Genomic DNA, 6,000 nt, shown 5'->3' with positions numbered 1-6,000 from the left:
GACTGGTCGTGTCAAATCATTGAACTTCTTCCTGCACTGCTTCCATGTTCTTGGTGCTGCACTCCTTGCATTGAACTCGTTCACTACTTCCTCCCACTGCCATTTGAGTATGTGCCCGGAGGGCCTCTTGCCCAACACCCCCGACCAGCGGATAAAGGATGCCCCACCTCCTCTCCACCTCTTCCACCAGAGAACCTTGGTGAACGCTCTCACAGGCACAGCCATTCATAGTATCAGCTGGGGCTCAGTGGGTCGCCCTCTCATCAGAGTCAGAAGGTCGTGGGTTCAAGACCCTCTCCAGAAACTTCAACACAATATCTCGGCTGACACACCATTGCAGTGCTGTGGGAGTGCAGCATTGTTGGAGGAGCCGTCTTTCGGATGAGAGGTGAAACGGAGGCCCCGTTCTGCCCTCTCAGGTGCACATAAACAATCCCATGGCATTATTTCAAAGAAGAGCAGGGGGTGTTCTCCTTGGTGTCCTGGGGCCAATATTAATCCCTCAACCAATATCACTGAAGCACAGATTATCTACTCATTATCAAACTTCTGTTTGTGGGAGCTTGCTGTGATAAACTGGCTGCCAGGTTACCCACATTACAATATTGACTGCACTTCATTGGCTGGAAAGCGCTTTGGTATGTCCTGAGGTTGTGAAGAGCGGTATATAAATGCAAATCTTTCGTTTTGTTTCCTTCAATATATTCCAACATAGATTTACTTCCCAATCGGCTTCCACCAATTCCTGCAGCCACATTGCACCTCCCCTTTAAGAGGTGCAGGCTGCATTTAAGTAGAACTCGCCACTCCCGATATTGGGAAACCCTGCTGGTGCCTGAAGCTTATCAACTGCGTAGGTAGTACAGGCTGAAGGCAGCAATCATTGAAATCATTAGGCAGCAAGTATGTTAGGTGCCGCCTGTATCGCAACCAACCGGTGCAGATAAATTGCGCACCACAATCCCAGCGAATGTTTTCTGTGGTTATTCAATTAAAGCACCTCTGTGTTTAGAATCACCTGTATATATTTCACCCAGTGTCCAGAACTGTGAGGTCTCACCCGATGTGACAGCTTTCTCTGTTTATAAACACCTCAATATATTTCACCCAGTGTCCAGAACTGTGAGGTCTCCCCCGATGTGACAGCTTTCTGTGTTTATAAACACCTCAGTGTATTTCACCCAGTGTACAGAACTGTGAGGTCTCCCCCGATGTGACAGCTTTCTGTGTTTATAAACACCTCAATATATTTCACCCAGTGTCCAGAACTGTGAGGTCTCCTCCGATGTGACAGCTTTCTGTGTTTATAAACACCTCAGTGTATTTCACCCAGTGTCCAGAACTGTGAGGTCTCCCCTGATGTGACAGCTTTCTGTGTTTATGAACAATTCTGTAGTAATGGCTGGGCCTCAGTGCAACAAGTTTCTCAGAACACGCACTGGAAGCCTTGGTGCAGGAGATGGACGCACAGAGGGGCATCCTGTATCCGCGGAGGGTGGGGGGCAAGAGGCCCACCAGTCATATTCTGCGCGAGGATTCAATGCCAGGAACATTGCACCACACACATGGATGCAGCGCACGAAAATGTTCAACGATTTGACACGAGTGGTCAAGGTGAGTGAATTCAACTGTCAAGTGGCGTCTCCTACCAACTGCACCATTAACGACAATCATGACAGCCACATCTCCCAAACATCTTGCAGGACACTCACTGGAGGAGGCAGTGCTGGCCATTATTGAGCGGGCCGTCGCTGCGGCCGTGGCCACTGGGGGTGCTGGAGGCATCGACGAAGGGGGTCCCGACAATGCATATCTCATGCTTCTTCTCGCTTCCCATTTCTCCCTCACCCCACAAGCTGTTCTGGCTCACGTGCTGCAGAATATGTAAGCACGCACATCTTACTGTCTCCTCTCCCCGCACCACAACTCAACCCGTGTCCAGTTGTCATTGCAGATACCCGAGAACCGGAACCTGCCCAGTCGGAGGAGGCAGAGGAAGATGAGAGTGATGTTATAGACACACCGTCACTCGATCTTATATTCCCAGCCACCAACTCAGAGACTCACACTGCGCGTAATTTAGAGGACGCTTCGGCGCATGTTGAGACACCGGGCACAAGTGCACAGGAGCTGGGGCAGGGGGAGCAGGTACCACAGGTGCCAGATCGCCAGAGGGCACTTGTTCTGCTGCCGAGGACTCAGATGGGCCAGGCTGCAGAAGGCGGCTGATGGGCGTACAAAACCGATAGCTTGGTGCACTGGAAAGCCTGAACACAATATCAAGGGGCATGGAGGAGTCCACTGGAACTTGTCACAGGGCTTTGCACAGAGCTTGGAGCCCATCCCTTCCTACACAGAACGGGTGGTCACCTCCAACAGCACACCTGTGGAACCAACCATGATGCAGAGCCTGTTGAACAATGTCGCAGCTTCCATTGCAGCACAAACCAATGTCAAATGTGTGTATGCTTCATTTGTTGCGTTACACGCTCCATTCTCCAGCAGATCTCTAGGATTGCTGAGGGGCTTCCAGCCTTTTGTGCGCCGGACGCCATCTTGGTAAAGGGTTTCGCGTTCCCGCAGATAACGAACGCCGGCAACATGTAAAGTTGGGAGAAGATGCGTTCGATCAGTGTGCAACGCTGATTTAAAGTGATAGACACCATTTTGAGAATAACGCACAACTCAACGCCCAGTCTTAACCCCAACCATCTGAACGTGTCTTAGAGTGACTGAACGACCCCAACGGCGCTATTTAAAGGGACCATGAAGGATTTACAGATTAGTTGCTGGATTATTGCTTCTGGCTACTGATTCATTTGTCCCATTTTTTGGAGGTCTCCTATAATTGAATACTCGGACATGGGGACATAGCCGTACGTTTAGAGCCAGGACGTGCAGGAGTGAAGTTAGGAAACGCTTCTACACGCAAAGTGTGGGAGAAGTTTGGAACGCTCTTCTGCAAACAGCAGTTGAAGCTAGCTCAATTGTGAATTGTAAATCTGAGATTGATAGATTTCTGTGAACCATAGATATTAAGGAATAAGGGGCTAAGAGTTCGATCACAGGTCCACCATGAACTCATTGAATGGCGGAACAGGCTCGAGGGGCCAAATGTCACTGACACTCGCTATCTCCTGTTATGCACCACCTGCTCCAGCAAGAAAGCGAAAATTGTGTCGGTGATCGTCTACCGGAATGTCTGGGTGATGTGCCTTTCAAGGTTGAGTAGCTGCCAGTTTGTGTGGCCTTGCAGCAGTGGTAATGTGTGAAGGTGAGGGGAAGCATCTGATAGCAAGAGTTGAGTACTGCTTGAAAGAGTTTGTTGGTAGGTGAGTGATGGCGGGTGTAGAGCGTAGAACAGTGGATGAGGCGAGTGATGCATTTGGTAGGAGATGCCACTTGACAGTTGACCTCACTCACCTTGAACACTCAGGTCAAATCATTGAAATTCTTCGTGCACTGAATCGATGTTCGTGTTGCTATGCTCCTGTCTTCCGTTGCCTCCCACTGCCTTGGCAGCATATGCCTGGAGGGCCTCAAGCCCCTCTGCGGATATAGGATGCCACTCATTCTGTCCAACTCTTGCACCAAGGTCTCCAGTGCATCATCAGAGAAACTTGGTGCACGCTCTCTCGCAGGCATGGTACAAACTCAGATCGGCAGATTGTTGAGGTCTGGTGTGCAGATTGGAGGATGTGGGATTTAGTCGTGTGCAGCCTTTATTTAATGATTTAACGGAACTCATCAGTTTGTAAACAAGGACGGGACCGGCCTCTGTGATGTCCGTGTGCGATTTCTGATCTCCGTTCAGACTCTGTGCCTTTAAGAGGTGGGAGCAAATCATGCTATTTGGGACATATTCAATTTAACCCCCATTCTCCTTACTTTACATGAGGCCGGTGTTTATTATCCGCACGTGCGCAAACGCCTTTATCAAAATGGCATCCAGCGTACATTACACGAGAAACGTGCACGATCATTCCAGACGCTATTTCAAGGTCTTAGGAGGCCGCATAACGCCTGAAAAATGGGCGCTGCACGTCCCAATGCCTGGATATATTATATCTATCGCATGGAATACAGCACGGCACATGTATTGGCCGTTCGGTCCAACTGGGTAACAAAGTTTCCCTGAAATCATAATTGACAACGACAATATCTTGACCAGAGAGGCAGAAATCCTCAACTCATTTAAAAAGTACCTGGATGTGCACCTGATGTGCTGTAACCTACAGTTCAACGGACCAAGTGCTGGAAAGTGGGATTAAGCTGTACAACTCTCTTTCGGCCAGCACGGACACGATGGGCCTAATGGCCTCCTTCTGTGCGGTGACGTTCTATGATCAATATGTGATTCTTTAATATTATGTATATTTTGCATCGAATTCACAGTACAGCACAGAGGGCATTCGGACCAACTGCTATTTCTATTTTACAACTTCTTGTATGTATAATATACCTTTATATATTGTTACTGATTCCGACCATCTCATAACCTTCCTCATACAACCAACGATAGAGTTTGACTAATTCATACTTCAGACCACGTTTCTGTTAATTCACTCCAAACAAATTCACACTACAGTCCCTTTGGCGATGCCAAGCACATTTTTCAATACTCTGTACCTTTGGTGACGCCGAGTAAACTTTCCCCAAGACACCGTCCCTTTGGTGACGCCGAGTACACGTTCCCCAATGCACCATCCCTTTGCAATGCCTTGCACACTTTAAAATACACCGTCCCTTTGAAGACGCCTAGAACACTTTGCCAAATACACCGTCAATTTGGCGATTCCGAGTACACTTTTCACCACTCCGTACCCCAGCTACTTGACAGCGTCCTCTCTGGGCTTTGACAGGTGGCTGTCTCTCGGCAACAGCAGCAGCCTTCTTTCTCTTGTTCCTCACCCTTTTAACTCTCACCTGTCTCGGGAAGGTCTCCACCCACTCCAGCCTTAATTATTTCTTAAAGGTGAGGTCCCTTAAAAGAGCCACACATTTCCTCTGAAAGGCGAGGTTCCCTTAAAGGGCTACATCCTTGCTCGGGGATCAGGGCCCTCAGTTACTCTGCTAAATGGGGCATAAACGACAGAGTGGGGAATGAGAGAGGACCTTATTAAGTGGGATAAGGGGCTGTTTGGGAATGCGAAGGGTCCTTATGGAGGGTTATGGGAGCTGTGTGGGGAATGAGAGTGGCCCTTATAGAGGGGTATAAGGGCTCAATGCGTATTGCGAGTGTTCCGTATAGAGGGGTATGAGGGACTGTGTGGGCAATGAGAGGGGTCCTTATAAAAGAGTTTAAGGGACTGAGTGGGAAATGGGACAGGTCCTTATGGAGGGGCATAAGGGACTGAGTGGATAATGAGAGAGGTCCTTATGGAGGGTTATAAGGGATTGAGTGGAGAATGAGACAGGTCCTTATAGAGGGTATAAGGGATTGAGTGGAGAATGAGACAGGTCCTCATAAAAGGGTATAAGGGATTGAGTGGAGAATGAGACGGGTCCTCATAAAGGGGTTTAAGGGACTGAGTGGGGAATGAGAGGGTTCCTTATTGAGGGGTATAAGAGATTGAGTGGTAATGAGAGGGGTCCTTATAGAGGGGTATAGCGGACTGAGTGGGGAATGAGAGGGGTCCTTATAGAGGGGTAAGAGGGAATGTGTCGGGAATGAGAGAGGGCCTTATAAAGGGACATAAGGGTCTAAATGGGAATGAGAGAGGTCCTTTTGGAGTGGCATAAGAGATTGAGTGGGGAAATTTGAGGGGTTCTCATACAGGCGTATGATGGACTGAGTGAGGAATGAGAGGGGCCCCTTACAAATGCCTGTTCCACCCCTTCCCTGATAGAGACTCACCCCCTCCACCCCTATTTCTCGTGCCCTCCATGAACCCTCCCCCTCTCCTTCCCTCCATGTCCTAGCTTGGGTATTAGTATTAAGTACTGGTGAGATCAGTCTGCTTTCTGTTTTAGTGCGTTTGTGAGTGTATGTGTCTGTCA

This window comes from Heptranchias perlo, unplaced genomic scaffold (assembly GCF_035084215.1).
Source record: "Heptranchias perlo isolate sHepPer1 unplaced genomic scaffold, sHepPer1.hap1 HAP1_SCAFFOLD_73, whole genome shotgun sequence".
NCBI classification, from domain to species: Eukaryota; Metazoa; Chordata; class Chondrichthyes; order Hexanchiformes; family Hexanchidae; genus Heptranchias; species Heptranchias perlo.
This window is presented reverse-complemented; position numbering follows the sequence as displayed.